This window comes from Python bivittatus, unplaced genomic scaffold (genome assembly GCF_059951505.1).
Source record: "Python bivittatus isolate LINGU-HERP-01145 unplaced genomic scaffold, Pbiv_v1 ctg000030_np1212, whole genome shotgun sequence".
Classification (NCBI taxonomy): Eukaryota; Metazoa; Chordata; class Lepidosauria; order Squamata; family Pythonidae; genus Python; species Python bivittatus.
This window is the reverse complement of record NW_028277031.1, coordinates 3,346,570-3,368,524: the sequence shown is the minus strand read 5'-3', so window position 1 is coordinate 3,368,524 and position 21,955 is coordinate 3,346,570. Positions and strand designations below refer to the sequence as shown.

The 21,955-nt window shown below is 44.3% G+C and overlaps 1 long non-coding RNA gene across 8 annotated transcripts; it reads right to left on the bottom strand.

The window, feature by feature from the left end:
* Positions 1-4,640: 4,640 nt before the first annotated feature.
* On the bottom strand, positions 4,641-21,822 carry LOC112541730 (uncharacterized). 8 transcript variants are annotated; one of them, XR_015798253.1, is made up of 5 exons: positions 16,442-20,490; positions 15,797-15,924; positions 15,335-15,641; positions 10,193-10,395; positions 4,641-5,048 (listed from the first exon to the last, which is right to left on the bottom strand). It is a non-coding gene; the product is annotated as an uncharacterized LOC112541730 (long non-coding RNA). The 8 variants fall into 8 exon arrangements; XR_015798254.1 differs by lacking the exon at positions 4,641-5,048 and adding an exon at positions 6,605-8,191; XR_003085693.2 differs by lacking the exons at positions 4,641-5,048; positions 10,193-10,395 and adding an exon at positions 10,772-12,459.
* Between the last annotated feature and the right edge of the window lie 133 nt (positions 21,823-21,955).

Sequence of the window (21,955 nt, the reverse complement as noted above, 5' to 3'; positions counted from 1 at the left end):
ACTCCCTAATCGTGTGGAAAAGGTTCCTCTTGCTCCTGATCCTGAATCTCCTTGCATTTAATTTTAATGGCCAATCCCTAACCCTGACGCCGTAAGAAAAGAAAACTGTCTCTTTGTCCACTTTCTCTCTCTCTCCCTGTGCATGGTTCGATATCATTCTGTGCATGATTTTACGCACCCTTATCATGCCTCCCTTCCCACCTTAAATCTAAGCTAAACAGCCCCAGACAAGAATCTAGCACACTTTCTAGTGAAGGCAAGGGAGGGCGTTATGGCTGGACTCAGCGCTACGTTCCCAGTTACGTTGCTAGTTAGAGGTGGGGGGGTCTCTGCTGTCAGGCAAATTGTGTCTTATTAGACACAGAGTGGTGTCATGTTGCACCCAAACCTCTTTCCGAGCCTGCTGGGAAGAAGGAACATGCAAACATAGATATGCCCCCCCCCAGTTTAGAAAATATACATTCCAGATGTTACGGTATTTAAGAAATATCCAGTGCAGACATGGCCTTAAGATCAACCACGCTGTTTTCCTCTTCATTACCAGGTTTTTTCCCTTGTCTTGGATTTTAACCATCTTGGCTGACAAAAAGTTCTTACTCACTTACTTAAAGGCTTGAAATGAACACGCTCAAAGCTGCAGCTGCTTTTTAAGAAAAGACAAAGATGTTTTGAGGATGCAATGTTATTTAATCAAATCCGCAGGGACGCTGGGTTTTGTGAATGTTTGCATCACCAAATCTCAGCCACTTTTTTCCAGTGGCACTTCCTGGAGAATAAAAGACTGTCCTGTGTTTTAATTACCCCCTTTTGCCTCCTGTGAAACCGTCGCATAGACAGATCGACAGGAGGCCCAATAGGGAAAGATGATTTGTCTTGCACTAATTCAGAAAGAAAGTGGAAAAGATGGAAGAATCAAGAATGGCACCAAAGAAATAGTTGCTACTCCTAGCACTATTTCCCTGGTCAAAACCAAGCAATGTCCCACCTTTGGGACAGAGCAGCCCTTAAGTAGCAGCGTCCTTCCCTGCCCCTTCCTTTATTAGGAGCTGATTAGTAGCTTCCTATTCTACTGCTGTAGCCACAACATTTCAACGCTTCCTCTGATTAGTCCATTCCAGCTGCCCATAGAGGTAGGGTAGGCTTCAATTAATCCCTTTACGGCCAGAACTCAATATTTCACTTTCTGTTTGTTACAATTACAAATTAACTTTCATAAAAAAGACCAAGCATTTAAACATTAACAAGCCATTGCTCTGGCAGCAAAAAGGAAACGCCGTTTCATTCTTCCAGCCCACAACAGCCCAGGGATGGACCACTCAAAGGCCACTGAAGAATGCTACAGAGCTTGAGTGAACAGTGAAGGTTTGATTACAGGCACCGGTGTCGTGAGGAAAGAGCTATTTGTCAAAAGGGCAATATTTTTAAGGTATTAGTAATGCACCCTGGATAGATCAGTATGGAAGCTGCGTTTCATGTGGGGCAAAAAGAAAAAGAAAAAAAATCAGCACAAATGAAGTCTGGAAAAGGTGGGAAAGGAACATGGAAAAGAGAAGGTAATTCAGTGGCTGTAAAAAAAAATCTCAGAGGAGGAGGAGGACGAGGAGGACGAGGAGGAGGAGGAGGAGGAGGAGGAGGAGGAGGAGGAAGGAGGAGACGTCACTGTCAATTATTTGAATAAAAGATATCTGTTCCAGCCTGAATGGTAAGGAAAAATACTCCCACCCTCCTAAATGGCTTTGTTCCTAAAACTGAAAATGCAGAATACATGATGGAGGCCTTTGCAACACCTGTGGCTTCTTCACTGGATGCTTGCCTACCCACTCAAAGGCTAGAGTGGGCATTTGGATGAATGCCGCTCGGACAAATACGGCCCCATCCTCACCATGACCCCCCGTCCCCCGTTCAAGAAGTCTCCACCTTGGATCTCTCATTATTTAACAGTTTGCTCCAATCTGGAGCCCTTGTGATCTTATACTTGTTAAGTGAGCTCCAGTTGGCATCACTTTGTGCCCTAATATAAAAAGGTGCCAAATGATTCTTTTTGCTACAATTTTTAGGATCTAGCTCCTTTGCACACTATTTTAATATTTCCCTCAGGTGAATTAAATATTAATATAATAATAATAATCTAATATTTCCCTCGCGCTGGGGGTATTAGTGGAGCCCAGTATGAATGTCTTGCTTTGTGTCATTAAGCAGTCATGAAGCACCATCGTTATTCTTCAAATGGATGTTATTTCATGGTGTGTTTTTATATACATTATGTTTTTATCTATATTTTTTGTTAGCCAGTTAGAGTTGTTCAAATGGGCAGCCATATACATTTGTAATAAATAAATAAATAAAATTAGTGTCCATTAGTGTTCACAATATTTCTCAATACTTTCTGGAAATAAATAAGAAAATGAAGCCACTGTATTTGTCTGTTGAAGATGTTGAAGGCTGGAGTTGGTTGAGATCTGTTTTTAAGCTTCTGTTTTCAACTGGCTTATAACTCTTTGCATCTTTTATTTCTGCTTGTTTGAGCCTAGAGACAAGTTGTATTTTGCAAAATGTTGTGATTTTCCTCTTCTTCCTCTGGTACTGAAACTAAGTTGACCATCTAACTACATCACAGCAGATCTTAAAAGAATATTTCCCTTCTAAATGTTTATAATGCTCACTTCTTCTTCTTCCCTTGATCTTTTATGAACAGGCAGCAACTAATTAGTTGATTTATCTGTATGTTATTTCATGTCCTTGATTTTTACCTGAGTTCCTGGAAGTTTCAAATTTTGTGCATGCAAAACTGTATTTGTGCCTGGTTATGAGCAATATGGAAGGGACCCAACTAGGAGAATTAGGAATGTCTGTTGATACAGAAATACCCCTATCAAACCTGATATGATGAAGGCTCATAGATCACCCACAACTGTCATGAATGATGCTTCTGTTTCAGAGGAAGATCTCTGCTCAGATAAAACATGGATGGACTAAAGCTTAAATATGTACTGTTTATTACTGGAGAATGGAATCATTTGGAAAATCTGCAAAATTTCCACAATTACTGGTCTGCATTGTACATTAAAAGGTCCATCTGGAGAGTCTTTATTTCCCTGAAGTTACTAAATGGAAGTTTTTGCACCCTGTTGTATAGTCCCAGTAAATAAGCGTTGGATTTTACTCCCATTTCCAAGATTATTTTGAAGCTACTTTTCATGTCTACTTTAAGCAACAGGAAGTGAATTAGAACTGTCCCCTATTTCTCTCTGACTTACAAATGCTTCTTAAAATCATTATGCAAGAAGGTGTAATTAAAAGCCAACTATAAGTTGCATGCACTTTGCTAATGTTCCAAGTCCAGGTTGAGATTGATTGATTGATTGATTGATTGATTCATTCATTCGTTCGTTCATTCATTCATTCATTCATTCATTCATTCATTCATTCATTCATTCCTACCCAGAGGGCAGAGTCTGTGAAATAATGGGTGTTTTACCAAATGCCTCTCAGACTAACCAATAGATAGGGCGGAGGATGTCTTTCAAAGGTGTTTTCTGAATAGGGTTGTTTTTCTCAGGAATGGTCTCCTGGTGTTTGGAGTTTCTCTTTTTGCCATCTGATAAAATAGATAGAGCTTGTTGATCCCTGCAAGTTGAGGGACCAGACCTCAAAGCCTACACACCGGCCAGGAGATTCCAAAATTATCCCAAAATTTATACCTAGAAACAAACACACAAGCAGAGAAATGCTTGCCCAGACTGACCTTGTAGTCAGAGGTCTCCCACACAACCAGAAAGAGCTGATGGGTTTCAAATTCTTTTCTCAGCCAAAGTGGTTAACTTCTGACTGAGCTCTTTCAAACATGGCATCATTTCACTTCCCCGATCCGTGAGGTGTAAACATAATTCACACTTGTGTTCAGTTTAAGGCTAATGGACCTCATCTGCCAAACTCTGCACCACCCTTGGCGGGAAGATGGTGCTGCTGAGCTGACAGGACAATCCACTTGGCCTGTGTCTCATTTCATTATCTTTTATTTCTTTGATTCATATTTTATTTCATTTGACTTGGCTAGCTAATTTTTACTCTCTTTACTGTTCCCTGAAGATAATTAAATGGTCATATCATCGTGAGCATATTGGAATTTAACTGAAACTTCTCAAGAAAAGAAGACAGCATGGGGGAAGGAGAAACTGTTACAGAACAAGTCCAGGCTCTCAGATGCTTCCTAAATCATCAACACGGCCAAAACTCGATGATTATACATGCCCTCTCTGCCTGACCAGGTGGGACGGGTTGATGTGATGGGGGTGAGACGGTCCCTCAGGTAACTTGGACCCATGCCATGGTCCATTTCTGAGGAGAATCAACAGTATATGGCACCTTTGGCCACACTGACCCTTGATGCCACCTCCCACTGATGTAGAGATTTGCATTTTTACACATTTCAGAAGGAGGGGTGGCTTTGGTGCCCTAGGTCCGTGCCTGCTTGGCCTTAGCCTAAAGCTGGTCCTGCTTCTACCATCTCTGATTCTGTTACCAAGGACGGATCCTGAAACAAGCACGCCACGACCAAGAGAGCACAGCCACCTCTAAGTCAGTCATCAGTGGGAAGATAGAGGAGTTCCCAACTGATGGGAAGAACATCTTCGAAAGACTGGTGTGGTGATAAGCAGCGGATGCTCTTGAGTAGACCAACCGCTGCAATCTAAGCTGAGCAGCACAGGCTGTTCTAGGGTGGACCAGGTATTGCTGGATAAAAGCCTTTGCCTAGGCTTAGGGAAATGTCGGGAGCAACTTTCGGGATGTCTGTCCTAGACTATGCTGGACCTTGAAACCAGCCCTTGTGCCATCCTGAACTGATTGCAAGAAATTTGGCAATGCTTCCTGCCTGACTCTCTGAACCTTGCAACAGGTGTGGGCAGGACTTTGACTACACGCTTGCCTGTCTGTAAGGATGAATGCGTAGGCTTTGACTCAAGATGCTCCAAGGTCACTCCTGTGTGCCACCATGTGAGTCCCAGCAGATGACAGCATTCTTGATGACCCGCTGTCTTTGTTTCTCTCTGTTGAAAAGAAAAAGGGTTCAGCGATTTGCTGCTGGGATTCAGCAGAGATTTCTGGGGCACAAGAAGTAGGTCTGAAGTCCTGCTTCTACTCGCCTTGGAAGGACATTATTGGCATAGCATTTAAGCTATGCCAATAGCATTTAAGCTATGCTAAAATGGGGTGGGGTAGTTTGCACTTCAGGCTATAGGGGGAACCCAGCTTTAGCTGTTGTATTAATTTAGTTGTATGGGAATCACATGACCTGTTTTGGAAGCTTAATTTCGTTTGCTATGCAAACCAGATGCAGAGTGTGGTTTGAGAACCAATGCTAGCTTTCCTATAAGGTTGTGCTGCATTTGCCCTGAGATTGTGTAAATGCATATACTGTAAGTCATGAGCACTAAATATCTCCTGCATTGCACACTTGGGGCATCATATCTGGGCAACAAAACCCTGGGTGGCCACTGCATGGCAGAAAAGAGACACAGAAAGTTCCACAGAAAGCTTTGCTGTCCTGCAGAGGGTATCTGGATTCTTGTGGTCCCTCAGATGCCCTGCCTTGCCTAACTTCCTTGTGAACAATTAGTCTTTGACCTGATGAAATCCACATGGTTTCCATCAGTCATGCTCACTGATTTGAATTGGGCCTAAGTAACTTTCTCTGAAATGAATGAATGAATGAATGAATGAATGAATGAATGAATGAATGAATGAATCTCAAGCTCAGATACTTTGGTCACCTAATGCGAAGGGAGGACTCTTTGGAAAAGACTCTGATGCTGGGAAAGATGGAAGGCAAAAGGAGAAGGGGACGGCAGAGGATGAGATGGTTAGATAGCATCACCGAAGCAATGAGCATGAAATTGAGCAAACTCAGGGAGGCAGTGAAGGACAGGAAGGCCTGGCGCAATGGGGTTCATGGGGTCACAAAGAGTCGGACACAACTTAACGACTGAACAACAACAACAAACTTTCTCTGGACTTGGCCCATTATCAACATTGTGGCAAGAGGGTGTGTCATAATTTAAGAGAGGATGTACCAGTGGCATATGACCCTGGCTAAACTGTCAAAAACGTATAAAGGAATATCAAACCAGTGTTGGAAGTGTGAAAAGGAAGAGGGGACTTTTTACTATGCAAGGTGGACTTGTGAAAAAGCAAAGAAATGTTGGGTGCAAATTCATACCATGATGCAAAATATACTGCGGATTAATATTACGATGAAACCAGAATTATTTCTATTGGACTAGAAAAGAAATATGGGAAATTAATACTGTTTATAGTAATTGCAGCAAGATTACTGTTTGCCCAAAGATGGAAGAATAACGAAATACCCACAGGAGAAGATTGGATTATAACATTGAAGGAGCTTGCGGGAATGGCAAAGCTGACCAGTTTGGTCAGGGAAAAACCAATAAAGACTTTCTTAAAAGACTGGAAGCCTTATATGGACTTTTTGCTGAAAGAAGAAAAGACTGAATTGATGATTTATGGATTTGGGGATTAAAAGGGTCAAAGAGGGAGGGGAAAGAGTAAGATGGCAATTACTCGATAGAAAGAAGGACGGAAATCAAAATTCTCTGTTTTCTTTCTTTTTTTACTTCTTTTCTTTTTCATTTTTTATACTTTTATTGTATTGTAAAATTCTAATACAAATATTTTAAAAAAACAACAGTGTGGCAAGAGGGGAAGCTTCAGGAACAAAGACCAATTCCAGATAATTTCATTGAACAAGGATAGTGAGAGAAATCATTGGAAGCCCAGCCAGGTGAATAGCTATTTGAGATCCATTGGCCTCACTGAAGAAAATTTTTTCTTCCTAAAGAATGCTGCTTTTTCATTTCCTCTGAAACAGAAAAGAACTTTTTTCAGTTCCCGCTTTAAAGCAAACTGACCTAATTTATACATCCTAGATTAATGCATATATTGGAACACTGTTAATCTTCAGATTGCAACCTTTTCAAAGGTTTGTGGTGCAGACTTTGGCTCAGAAAAAGCTTACAGTGCTATTTTAAAATGCCTTGTTTATAGAAAATGGTGTACAAAAATGTGTGTTTTAGGGGAAAGTGCCGACAACTATTAATATTGATTTTTGTGTATTTTTTTGGTTCCCAGACTGATGCAAGAATGCTATTTCTTTTCACTGAATATATGAAAGTGACATAGATTGAAAATAGATTGATTTGCCTATCTCTGCTATAGCACAGATTCTTTTGAAACCCGGAGTTTTTATCCATAGGTGTTCTTTTTCTGCCTGGAAATGTCTCCAGGATCACCTGGCTTTCAAGATGCATCGAAGGCTGGTTTCCAGCTGAGAAATCACCCTTCCCAAAGAAATCCATGTAATGAAGGGGAGCCAGACTGTCTTGCTGGGTGAAATATTACTGTACCACAAAAACTCATAAAGGGACTTGCAGACATACGGAGCTGCGGATGTTTTTAGCCGATGCCATTGAAAAGCTGCCTTGGTGTGTGGGTTCAGAGGGCAGAATGAAAAAACATGCATGGAAGTGCGCAGACAGGGAGAAGACTCAAAAAAGGAGCTCTGGGATTGTGAGTGTGTCTATAGCCCTCATAGCTGCATGACATTGTTCATGCTGAGCTGTATTTCAAGAGGAACAAAAGGCAGGAGGAAAGGTCTCCTCTTTCCCCGAAGAGCTTACCCTGTTGCCTTTCTTCCTTGGCTGGATTCACACAGTGCACTAAACCCAAGTTAACAAAACTGAACGGTTGTGTTCATATAACTGCTTATGTCCCTCATAGCTTAATGTGATGGCTGGTTCACACAGCATGGTGCAGCAACAGCCGAGTTCCTACAGCAACTGAGCCCCAAGCGATCCAACCCACCGCAGCTGAGTCTGGTACGCTGTGTGAAGAAGGGATACTGAATGCAGAACCTTCCTTGCAACTGCCAGTGAATTCAGCAAATGTCAGAGTACTCCATTCTTCCTCCGGAGCACACATCAGGCCATTCTGAACATGGTTTATGGTGTCCTGGACATAGTTCAGCTCTGGAATGGAGACTCCTGAAGGGCTTTCTCTCTGGAAGCAAACATTCTGCCTTTCTTAGTGGGAAGCCAAACAGTATGTTTTGCTTCGGGGTCATCCAGAAACCAAATGTGGAATGCTGTAAATTCACCTTGGGATGAGATGTCACTGGCTGCAAAAAAAAAGGGTAATGTAGTATAAAACCATGTTTTAGCATGGATTCACTTCTTGATCCATCATCTGCAGACCAGTGGTGGTTTCTGCTTGCGCAACTTGCAGGAAGGGATCCCAGATCAAACTTAGAATTTTTGCCTGAGTAAAAATATAGTCTCCCTCAAGTCAAGCTTGACTCCTGGTGTGATATGTCCACATCCACATAGTTTGACTGGCAGCAATAAGGACATGGTTTGCCTTTGGGAAGTTTAACAAAATCCTGGAAGCCAACTATCGTGCTTGGCTTCCTGGTGGCCCTCCATCCAGTGTTAACCAAGTCAGGGCTACTTTGCTTGTCACGGATCAGCCAAAGTTGGCTAAGTGTTGACACCTGAACAATTGCTGCAAATGCCGATCGGCCAAAAGGAGTCAGCGACTAAGAGAATACCTTAGCATTTTTCTTCAGTCCAAAGATCTCCCAACATCCATTGATCTGTGAAATATCCAGTGACAGCATACATTTGCTAATGTTGTGTTCATTTGTTAAATTCCCGTGATTGTTTTATTATTAAAAAAAAGGTTGCATTTAAGAGCTCTTCATGTTAGGGAAAGCTGTGAATAAGAAATGAATGCAGACACTGTAGGAGACTCAGTGAGTTAAGGGAGCGTTGCTATGGTCTTTGCATGACATGCGAAGCAGGCTGTTTTTGGGTTATTTGGGCATAGCATAAAATCAAAAGGAGCCTGGTCCTGGACTCACCTATAGTTTTAATTTGGTTGGTTTACTTCCTGCTTTCTTCCCTGTTTGTTAACCTGCTTGTTCACCTGTAAGCCCACTGCCTCTACTTTCCCTATGAACAGATATTTCAGGCTCTGTTGACCTTGGAAGCAAACAGTTGCTTTGATGTGCCCATTTTCTTCATCAGCAACTCATGCAGAGACAGCACAAGCTCCCTCCTCTAGCTGGCAGTTTGTGGCTGGTGGTAGCTTTGATTTGATTTACTAATTTCTTGGGGCCCACTCTTTGGGAAATGAGTAACTTTGCCAAAGGAATGAGAAGAAGCTACAGGCTAATAGAAATGTGTTTCAGATTAGCAAAATGGCTTCCTTAGGATGTGGCAATCTGAAAATTTCCAATCATCCTGAACCGAAACCTTCCAGGCCAAAAAGAAACCACAGCAGACAATGTTTACTTAATTGGAGGGACAGTATAATTTTTCCCTATCCTTGATTTCAAATTCCTGCGTGTTAATAAAGATCAAAGAGAAGGAAAAATCACCTCCCAGAAACAGATTTGAACTGTCCCATCAGAGAAGACCACTGCTTTTCATTTGCACCAGTGCACCAGTGCTTAAAGGAGGCTGCAAAAGGGCCAGCGCCATCCTCCCCACCAGCAAGCTGAAGCACAGCCGATCTACTCATGAGATTCCAAAGGCGTATCCTTTGGGATCTCTTGTTCTTACATGCACCGAACATTTCTCTTTAGCAGTCTTCCAGCAACCCTTCTAGGGTAAACAGGCTTCCATTAGCCTGTATTGGAGGAATATTAAATTTCATCCCCTGGGCTCTGGAATTGTAGGTTGTTCGGGTATTCCATAAGAGAAAACGGGAAATATGTTCCTCTAGGGCGTTACATACTGGTTTTATTGCCAGCGCCAAATCTTTTCCCCATTTGGAACGCTTCTGTTTGTAGCAATGTGACTTAGTGGAACATGAGGAGAATATAGAAAGCTTCCAGAAGTTGTTGAGTGCTTAGAAACAAGAAAAGAGCGCTGATTGTTCAACTTAGAAAGGTCAGTTGGAATTTTGCATTTCTCGGTTTTGAATAAAGTAACCCATTGGTTGTTATAAAATAATGTTTCAGGGAATGCAGATCTTTATGCTTTAGAAATATTTTGCCCAAATAATCATTTAGAGGATACTCAAGCTTAGCTTTCTGAGTATTTGTTGAGATCAGATTTGTTTAGAGTTACAATTTAGATTAATTTTGAGATTCTCCCAAATGCTTCAGCTACTTAACCTGCAAACTTAGTCACTCCTGTGTAGTCTTCTGTTACTCGTTCTTGCACGCCTTGGCTGAAGTTACAGTTATTTAAACCAGTCCTTCTGACTGCTGGAAGACATCACACAGAGCTTTATGCCCCTCCCTCAGAAATCCAGCGCAGAGGGGGCTCTGATTTAAACTCTTTGAATGGCGTCTTCCATTGACCCAGTCAAGAACATCTGGAAAAGGGGAGTAAAAAATGTAAAGATAGCATCCATGACCATGAGATCAAAGCCCTGCATCTTTTTTATGTGTGTGGTGACCATCATTGACTTTTTGGATGCCCTAGTGGACACCCCTGGACCCAGTAATCCCAGAAGTGCTGGGAGAATGGGGAGAAGATGGGGAGAAGAAAGGGGAGAAGAAAATAGTAATGTGCAGCTGCAGTATGAATTATGAATATTTTTCATTTTAGGCCAGATCATGATCCAGTGTTTTCTTATGGAATCTGGGCTTCACCTGGATCAGAGAACAAACAGATGTTTTGAAAGCTGAGATTTGGTGAGGGAATCTTCTAATCAAGAGATTCAGGTGCCGAAATGTTAAACTTAAGGGAATGAGCCTGTTCACAGAAGAAGGAATTCAATGAGAGCAAAGCAGGCAGACTTCCTTAGATAAGGAAGACGCCGTTCTGCTCTAAGGGCTGAGAAATAAGTGGACTCCTCTGTATGGATGTTGGTGGAGTTGATGAGCCTCGTGGACCGAGGGAGTTGAAGTGCAGAAGGGATAGGACAGGAGCATTCATAGCCTAAGGTCTTTGCTTAAGGCCAACGACAACAAAATTGAGTTGTGGATTTATTTATTTATATATTCATTCAATTTATAGGGCTGCCCATCTCAAGTTCATGATGACTAACGATATTTTTTAAAAAGCATCGGGCATAAAAAACAGGACCTGACCACACACATATAAACCACAGCCAGGGTGAACACAACCCTATCAATGACAAATCAACCATTGTTTGAGCTCAGCCCCACCTCCTGACCCCCAAGCTGGCTGGCAGAACCCTGTCTTTCAAGCCTTGGGAAGGCCAGCAGGGTCAGGGCCGGGCTAATCTTTGGGGGGATGATAGTCCAAAGGTGGGGCACCCCAACGGAAAAGGTTTGTTCTTGGGCCCCGCCAGATGGCGCTCCCTAATGGATGGAACCTGGAACGCGCCTCTCCTGCCAGACCTACAGTAATAGGATGGGTAGACCTGACTGGGGAGAGGCGGTCCCTCCATTAACCCAGCCCATGCCATGAAGGGCTTCATAGGTTACAACCAGTACCTTGAACTAACCCAGAAGCAGGCTGGCAACCAAGGCAGCTCACGGAGCGGCGGTGTAACGGCCTGCGCTGCCACATTCCATACCAGCTGCAGCTTCCGGGTGCTCTTCAAGGGCAGCCCCATGTAAAGCACATTGCAATACTCCATTCGGGAAGTGATCAAGGCACGAGTGACCACGAGCAGGGCCTCGCAGTCCAGGAAGGGGCGTAATTGATGCACAACCCGAAGCTGTGCAAAGGTCCTCCTGGCCACGGCTGCCCCCTATTCCTTGAACAGGAGCCCTGAGCCCAGGAGGACCCCCAAATTGTGCACGGGTTCTATTTGGGGAAGTGCAGCCCCACCCAGAATTAAAGGCAGGAAATCCCCAGAAACAGGGGGCCCTAATACCCAAAACCACTCAGCCTTGCCAGGGTTAAGTTGAAGCCTGTTGTTTCCCATCCAGACCCCCACAGCCTCCAGACACTGAGGCAGAACCTCCATCTGGGCGGCCGGGGTGGAGAGGTAAAGCCGGGCATCATCGGTGCACTGAGCTAGCTCACCAGGCCATGGGGTGGCCTCATCCAGCAACTTCATGTAGATGCTAAACAGGAGACGAGAGAGACTCGAGGGCTGCGGAGCCCCACAAAGCAGGGGCCGTGGGGCGGAACTCTCCTCCCCTATCAACACCTGCTGGCCCCAACACAACACAGCACCTCCCGCTCCCCACCCCAGCGCTGATCCACCTTTCCATCCCTGTGATTCTGTGAAGTCCAAAGATGACCACTCAGCCACTTTTCGAGGGCTCCCCCATGTATGCCCCAGGAGTTTTCCTCCCCGAGAAACAGGCATCTACTATTTTCCTGGGTACTTGGGAATTTCTTCCATATTCCTCTCGGTAATGTTTCTCAACCGTCTTAGCTGGAGGTCACAGAGGGTACAACAGCTGGTAGCTTGGCCTTCTAAGTATACACCCCCTGGCTGTTTCCACTTCCCAATCTGAAAAAAAGACCAGTGTGAGGAGTTTCTCCCAATTTCGTCCCTGTGGGACTGAAGGAAAGTGTGGAGAGCAAAGAAACTGCAAACCATTGGAGAGGAAATTGCCCGGTGAAAGGCAGGAGATTCCCACACAGCCCTGGAGCATCTCGTTACTAAGGAAATGCAAGGATGCTCTACTTCCTCAATGGGAATTTCACCCAAATGCTCTTTTCCTTTGAAAGACGTGTCAGAAGCAAAAGCTTTCATCGGATTGATGAGAAGTGGTAGGGAAACAGAAGGCAGGGAGGGTTATTTTATTTTATTTAATTTTATTTTAATGTTATGTACGCAGAAGGGAGCCCACATAACATCCCCCCTGTCAAGGTTGGCATGCAGCCTCCCCAAAGCCTGTAAAGGCAATCAGTAGGGAAAAAGCAAGTTGTCCACTGCATTCTTCTGTCTTTCACTTGCCCACATCATATCCCATTTGCTGAAAACAGAGAAAAATACAGTGGCAGAACATTTGAAAAGGCTTCTGTGTGAGCTTCCAACAGTTGTGGGACGACTTTGGGCAGGTGCAACGATTCTACAGGTGGAGTGTGGTTCTCTTTGCACTGAATTAGCAACAGAGAAGCCAAGGGGGTTGTATGAATGACGTCCAGCGTTTCATTTCATCAACTCCTCTCTGGCCATCTGTGACCTCCAGGCTGCCATTCTGCCCAAAGAAAAGACCACATTGGGGTCTCCTCCCTCAGGGCGTTCTTAGCAGCTGCTCTCGTTGCTGCTAAGGGAAGTCCTGCCCTTGAGAACAATTGGAGAATTTCTCCTTCCCTTGGAGAAGTTGGCCGCCCCAATCCTCTGCCCACAAATTAAGCGGAGAATTTGGAAAAATCAGTTGTATCCAGCTGTAACCTAAAGAGCCTGGATCTCTGCTTTGAATCTAAGCTGAAACCGCCCATTGAATGCCATGAAGATTGCTAATTGCATACGACATTCACCATCCATGCCAATGATCTGGAATGTATCTCCCGTATCCACTGTGTCAAGGTACAAGCTATAGTTTAGCTTCTCACCTAATTAGATTGTTTGGAAAGAGCTGTTGCCAATCAGCAGGAGAACAAGGAAACACTTTAATCATGGGGTACCCTTCTCCCTGGGGACTTGTCTCCGTCTTTGCTCTGCTTGGTGTAGAAAATGTACTCCACCACCCACCCACCCCGCAAAAATCCCAGAAAATCTAATGCTACATCAGGCTACAATCCACTAAGGGAGTTTGTTGTGGAGGTGAATCGACTGCAGTAGAAGCCACAAGAAAATGTATGCATGTTTCCTAGCTGATTTTTCATATTCTCTGAACTTCCACAAGGCAGCAAACGGTATATTAGAAAGAGCGATGGGTGTTAAATGTTTAGCCTAAGTCAGTTCCATTCTACCCAGGTTGTGTATTTTCTGGGGTTTAGGCCGATCCAATCCTATTAAAGAGGAAGGGAATAGAGTCCAGAAATTGTGTGATGATGAACGGAGCCAGGAAAAATGTCGCTCCTGGGATTCCCAGCACCTCTACAGTCAGCAACAGGGGTGGAGCAGGATCAAAAAAGTCAGGATGGGACTCCTGGCTGCATGATTGAAGCCCCGCCCCTTTGTGCATGCATGCAACATCAACGCATGTAGAAAGGGAGCAGGGCTCGGATCGTATCTGACTGTTTTCAACCCCCACCCCTGGATATCACTGCCCCAAGTTTCCAGCACCCCCGGGTAGCCCTGCAAGAATACGCAGCAACAGCTAAAGCCTGTCTCCTGAAATAGACATTCTTATTATCCCTATGTCGTAAACTCACTAGCTCAGCCTTGGCAAACCGCTGTCTCAACTTCCATAGGGATAACGATGCTATTTCTCCTTCATAAGGCTGCAATAAGGCACGAGCGAGGTTAATTTCATCAGGTCCCCAGTGCTAAGGGCAGCCTGGGAGATCTATTTCCTGAAGTTGCCAGCCTCCCTGGCACTGTTGCAATGGCTGCAGCCACAGCCATTCAAGAGGAAGCAATCTGAACAGTCACTGATGGAAACAGAAAAATGGGTTTTGGCAGCACAGGCACCATTCATTTGTATTTCATTTGTAATATCACCTTCAGTTTGAAAAAGAGGGATGAAAAGAAATCTGTTGCCAGTCTTCTCCCTGAAAGAGATTGTGGCAGTGATCTCTGATTAGTACTGTAAACATCAGGGATGCTGCTGGAGGTGACGATGAGTCTTTGAGCTGGTTTATCGGGGGATCCATGACCTAATCTTCCTTTATGTCTTTCCAAGGCCTTTGGATTCCAGCTAAGTTGAAAACCTGCAAAGTCTCTTCTGCAGAGCCAACTTCAGCAAAACCCAGAGTGCCTTTCAAGCTTCAACTTGCCCACTGGAGGGAGCTGGTGGTTCCTCTTTCCTCAGAACTCAAGAAACAAATGAGCTCTGAAAATGCCCTAGGATGGATTGGCCAACACATGTTTCTCCATCCTGGTTGCTGTTGTTATAAATCATCATAATAATATCTTCCCTTACATTTTTTGATCCCACATGCTCAGCCTGAAGTGGCTAATGGCATGTAAAGTCATGCAATAAAAATCAGTCATAGCAACGAAGCTGGAGCAAACCAACTCATGAAGTTTGTGGAGGAGAAAGAACCAATGACATTCAGTCCCTAAGATCCCCCCAAAAAACACGGGGCTTTTGTAAAAATCGTGGCAGCAGGGAAAGGAAGGCTTTTCTGGAGAGGGTAGATAGGCATGGAGGAAAAGAGCCAGACCTTCTAACATATTCTCCAAACAATCAAATAATGGTTGGGTTGGGTTGGGTTGGGTTGGGTTGGGTTGGGTTGGGTTGGGTTGGGTTGGGTTGGGTTTAGCCTACCTTATCTGGTATCTATGCACACTTTTGCTGTGTTTGGTCACTGAAACTGTAGCCTGTGTGAAACTGCTCTGGTGGTACTCTGTCAGCTCGCTTCTCAAAATCACTGAGTAGTATTCAACCTGCAAAGCTGAGTCCAAGGAAAGGCTCATATGCCTCACCGTCCCACCATCTTTCTTGTTTCACAGAGTCTCTCTCCTCAGCCACACCTCTGCATGGCCTTTCCCAAAACCCAAATGCATTTCAAGCATGCTGGGAGTCATTTCTGAAGTATCAGATAGAAGCTGTCCAAATACAGGAAGATTTGGGTCTAGAACACAAGAGAAACGAGAGACAACAAACCATGGTTTTGTGTGAACAAGTAGGTTGAAGGGTGGCAGAAAAATAAACGATTAATTAAAGAATGGTATGAAGGCTAGAGAAGTGAATGGGGTTATCACTGGAAAAAAAGCGGGGGAGAAATACCTTGCGATCAGTTGAGAAGTGTGATTAGCAAGTTGGAAAGCTACAATTAGTCTTCATAGGCCCCTAAGACGTTCCTCTGATATCCTGCACATCCTCGGTTAAGTCACTTTCTCCTGTATCTTCTCCTTCTGTAAGACCAAAAAGCAGCATTAAGCCTCAAAGCTCCAACTTAGGAAAAGCAAAGAACTGTGAATCACTTAGCTGATCTCGAAATCTTTGTCATTTGTCAAAAGTCGTTTGTAAATAAGGACTTTGTCCACACAGCTGCTCACGGTCATGTTCATGTTTCAAAGTTTGCCAGAATGTTTAATCAGCATTAAAGTCCACCAGTGGGGCTGTGTTGCTCCTCCTGGTCATGAGTCCAGGTTTGGAACACGGTAGCAAAAGAACACCTTCTCCTCACCCTCAGAAGCAACACACCTCCGAACACATGAACCAGTCATGGGTGTCCACACAACATGCATTTAAAAAGGAAGAGGCCATCTTCACTTGTTGGACAACACCCCTCCCCAACCCACAAATGCCCCTGCTCATGAAGCTGGGGGTGAACAACAGCAGAAGGTCTATTTCCTTCTTGAGATTCAGAAAAAGACTATTGTGACAGAATGGATATAGATATAGTTACATACATACATACATACATACACTGCTTCGTTGGGTTTCTTCTCTCTCTCCAAAATCCTACACCATGAATCTTCTTTTTCCTCACTTTGCAAATTCAATAGTCCTAATTACATTCAAAATAGATAATATTAATGAGCTAATTAAACACTTTTCCTGATTGCTGCTATAAAACTGGACATGCAAAATAGGATGGGGGTTGCTTTGAAGCAGCTGAATAGAAGTGAAGCAAATGCATTTTGGTGAAGACTCTCAGGGATCTCTCTCATCACAGGATACTGTTAGGGCAAAACCTGGTTGCGAATTGCATGTCTCCCATTCATGCCAGATCATCACACGGATCACGTCTCTGGACACCTTTTGCTTGATGCTAAATGCCAAACTTTGCTTTTGGGAATTCCCTGGGGTAAGACGGAGAAGGCTGCCATTCTGAACACAACACTATTTGGATGGCATATGGGGTGGTGAGAATTGGTTTGGCGACTAAGGCACCAGGCTAGAAACCGGGAGACTGCGAGTTCTAGTCCCGCCTTAGGCACGAAGCTGGCTGGGTGACCTTGAGCCAGTCACTCCCTCTCAGCCCTAGGAAGAAGGCAAGGGCCAACCACTTCCAAAAAACCTTGCCAAGAAACCTGCAGGGACTAGTCCATGTGGCTGCTGGGAGTCAAGATTGAGTCAAATGCAATAATGATGATGATGATGATGATGATGATGATGATGATGATGATGATGATGATGATGCTTCCAGGGGACAATATATTCCTTGGCAATAGGACGGAAGTAGGTTTGTCACTGTCTTCTTCCAAGATGTTCCTAGTCTAGCCTAAATCCCTGGGATTTCCTGCTGCTCTTCTGTCCACGTACTAACCAGAGCTGACTATAAACCTTTCTAGATAGGTGCTACCTTCTGCTAAACTATGTTAAAATAGTTTCTAGTCATTTGTGGTAGAAGAGTTATCTGAGCCTGTAGCGTGAAGCTGGCTAGCCTGCTAAGCTGGCATACTATATATTCCTTGGGTATTACATAGTACGTGAATACCACAATTATGTTTTGTTAATGGATTTAGAATTTAGCTTGTTGGGGAACACCATCTATGCTTAAACAAGTAACGTGAAGACCCTCTGAGTGCTTTCAACCAACATGCTATGCTCCATTAGTTCTCATCCTTGTTACTTTTTTCTAGCTTGCCCTGTTTTATGAACACAGCCGGTTGGTTTATTTTTCAATTCAGTATATTGTGCAAATCTTGAAAGTGGTTTAATTCAGGAACCAGGTTTAAGAGTTTTGTGGAATATAGCCCTGCATAAATAGCCACACTGAATACAGATTACCTAGGTCAGCAGCAAATACACAGACTGATACAACAACAATCAGGTTACTTCGTTTTTGACTCAGAATGGAGGACACACTTATTTTATATTTTAATGCAAGCTTAATTTTGCATTTGCAAACCAATATACAAACTCAGATTGAGCTATTCTTCATAATTCATACTTCTCCAGATTTTGTAAAGTAAAAAATAGAGAAAATTCTGTACAAAAATGCATGTATTTCTGAAAATAATGAACACAACTACCTTATATAAGAGAATCTGTTTGCAACACTGATGAAGGTTAGTCTAAATGGCCAACACAAATGTTTGTATTCAGAAAAATGTTTTCCAAAAAATATATAGATTTTAATGTAGTTCCCCCCACCTCCAAAAATGCATCAGATCAAACAGGGACATGGAACAAACTCAACTTGCAAATGGGAAAAATGAGAAACAGATACTGAGGAGACCCCCAAACTGATGCAGTCTCAGCCACAAGAAACCAAAATTGAAGACTCTTCCCCCCCCCGCCCCCATTTTCAACTCAACTAGGCCTTTCTACAGAAACATCTCAGTCAGGTCTGGTCGTTTTTTCCAGGCCATCCTCTAAATGAGAATTTGAGCAAGCTTCATATAGGAATTCTTTGCAGATATTTGTCCTGGTTTGCTACTTATTCTCTAACTAAATGTAAAATTATTCTTGATCACCAAGATTTCCTGGCTGTTGTACTAAGCACGTTCTGTGAAGCCAGGCACTGGGGTTTGCAAACTACGATCTATAATCCAGCACAATGTATGAATGCAACCAATTATGGCTTAACAAACTGTAGTTAAAGCACATTATGGATCAGCATGTTGCGTGAACCAGTACATCTTTTTAAACTTCTTTTTCAGCTGATGAAGCAAGCGAATGAACTACATATACTGATGTTTTGGAACATGTGTACGTAATAATGCACTTACATTAAAATCGATGCTTCTTTAATTAAAACTGACATTTGCAAGGATTGTTAATTGCCTGGCATGTGGCTATCATCAAACTAATTGCTGTTTATTTATAACATGTTTCCCATTTTTTTTGTTTTAAAACTCAGCAGAAAAGAGGCGGGTTTTCCCTGCAAATCCCTTCCCATGATAGAAATGATTGAAAACAGTAATTAAGGCTTGAAAAATTATGGGGAGGGGGGGGTAGAGGGAAGGATTCAGTTGCAAAAATATTAGTTAATTGAATGTGTGCTGTAAAACACCACCCCAACCCCTCCCCTCCGGTTCACTTAACCTTCCACTTCCGTTCCCAAATGTTTGATGTTTCTTTAATTCCAGTCCTGGGTGGGGGCAGGGAAGTCATAAAAAACTAGCAGAGACACATTTGCCTTTGATTTGTATCCTGCAGTATCTTGAAAGTTCAAGGCAGATTATAAATTATACACATATATAACTCATCAAAACACCACATTTATTCTGTTCCTCTTGCCATGGAAAAAAGGGGATCTCCCTTGGCTTCTCCAAGGTTCTGTATATATTTTAAGTTTACTCACAGATGTGATGTTTATTTTTGGCACGGTGGCAAATTTGTTCTGATGTCCTTCACTGTGGGGTTGCTATAGTGTTTTTTCTTCCCGCAGATGTCTCAGAAATGCGGAAATCTCAGATGAAATAGGTAAATGCGTCTATTTCAGTTTCTTTCGGTTTTTCTCATTTTTCCATCCGTCCATCCATTCGTGCTGTCGCACCCTCACTTCAATTTCTCCAAACATCCACGTTTCGTTTGTCAGTTTGCTGCACTTAGTTTTCCCAACAATTTTCCTAAAGTAATACATTTTCTACATTGTTTTGATAAATAGATGCACTTCCGCACAGACTGTTCTCCAGTAAACTTGCTTTTAAAAAAAGGAACAAACTGGATGGGAAAACTCAGAGGAGTGCAAAGTTCAGACAGCTGAGCTTTCAGCTTTCAGCTCTATTTGGCAATTGAGTTTTGGTTCATGTATTGATTAAAAACAGCAAAATTACCTCCATTTCCATTTAGATGAGAACCAAATGTTGCCCATCCCCACGGCGGGCAACTGGGATATTTTAGATGCAAGTCACTGCAACTGATCGTGTTCCCTGAAACGTACACTGCCGATGCCCTCGTTGTTATCCCAGAAGAAGCAGGGCACTGATTCTCTCACCCTAACAGATTAATAGCCCAACCTCATCCCCAAGGAATCGTAGCCCTTCCAGTGTGGAATCTAGTGTGCCCTCTTACCTCACTCTTGCCCAGTGCCAGGATTTACCATCTGGGATGTACATAGAGAATGTCGGTCATCCAACCTCCCCCCCGCCCCAAAAAAAGCCCTCCAGTGAAGAATTCATAGCCTGCTCATTATTAAATAGGAATGCTTAATATTCCTCTGATGACTGATTTCTTCCATTTTCACTATGGGCACTCTGCCCTTCGGAAATACAAATAACTGCTCCACGCAACGTCCGTCTCTCCCACTGCTTTCTCCTGTCTCGCCCAAGGGCCAGCAAAGCAGTTGGAGTGGTCTCTATCCCAAATGCAAAACGGGCCAGAGGACTTGTTTTTATTTTTTAAGAAATCCTGTTTTCCCAGTGGAATGTCATCCATTCACCCCACTGCATCACCCACGACACAGAATTAACTCTCTCTCTATAGGAACTCAAGCCCGGCTGCAGTCAAGGGCAAAGTCCCAACTGATGGTGCTTTACACAGATATCAAAGAAGCTCTAATAATGGAGATCCACGACTGCAGGATCTGGGAATCCAGCCGTATTTATACCAATCCCAGAGGTGATATTCTACGTCTCTTTCTCCCACCCTCAAGCGGGAACAGCCTCCTCGGCCTTAGATGTGCAAACAGTGCTCATCAGTTTCAGCCCTCCCCCTCCTCTTCCTCTTCCTCCTCCCCCTCCCAGGAGGTGTCCTGAATCTGAGGGTCTCCCCTTTCAAATGTGGGGCCCGCAACTGAGCCCAATACTCCAGATGCAGTTTGAGCAGTGAGAGAAAAGGGATGGAGCAATCACTCACTTCCCTGAGCCTGGCGCTACCCTTCCCAAGACTGCCTGAGCATTCTTGGCAATGGCATCACGACACCAGCCTTTCCAAAACCTCTGGGCCGGACTGCAGCAACATCCTTACATTTTTGCATCTCAGCATCGGATGCAAGGGTATAAATTGCAGCATTTGATGTTAACCTATCTGTGTGGTCAACTCACCCCCTTTGGGCGTCCATGAATATTTATTGGTGTTCACCCAGTGACTGCAGTGGGGTTTATTCTCCATCTAGTATCTTTAGCTTTATACCTTAAATTTGTGTAAGTATATTCGCGCATACTTTTGTCTGCTTCTTTCCTTTATTTATTTATTTATTTATTAACTAACTAACTAACTTTGAAGTCTGCACAGGAATCGGTGCTCTCCAGATGAGTAGGAGGTGAGTTAAACTATTTTAAAAATCAAATTAACTGTAAAGCAGTACAGGGAGCAAACCACACAGCAAAGCCGATGGGAACAACGCGTATAAAAGTACCTCCGTGAAACGCACTCAGCCCACAGCCCACAAGATCCTGCGATAGGTTCCTTGCTAACTTAACCTCGGGGCCCAACTTGGGTTCCGCGCATTATGTGAACTCCGCAGTCGTGCTTCAGTAACCGGGACTGAAGGTTTGCACGTTGTGAGAACCAGCCGATCCCTGCTCCTGGTTTTCTTTTCCAAAGATACGTTTACTGATCCACGTCATTTAAGGGCAGGCCACTTTTCCAAGTCCTCGCAGCAGCGTCCTTGCAACGTGGGGGAGTATCTCCCCCGCTCCCCGGGAGAGGCCGCAGGAACGCGCGCAGGAGCGGCGGCCGGGCCGGGCTTTCGCTGCAGCGGCCAACACACTTCGCGGCCCGCGGCGGTCGCCCTCCTGCCCCCGCCCCGGAGCAGCCCCGGCCTCTCGTCCCGGAGCGCGCGGGCCTGGGCCGGAGACCCGGGGGCGAAGGAGGCTCCGCCGCTCGCAGTCGGGCGGGAGCAGCCAAGTGCGGGCGGGCGCCTTCGCGCTGCCTCGGGAGCAAGCTCCTCTCCGCCCCCGAGGTAGCGCTGGAGGCTGCTCTGCCCCCGGCCAGGTAGCCGCGCCCGCGCATCGGAAGGGGATGCCCGTGGGAAAGCGGGGCTCCTGCCAGACGGCGAGGCAGCCCGGGGCGCCGGGCAGGAAGGTGCGCGCCCGGAGCCCCGCC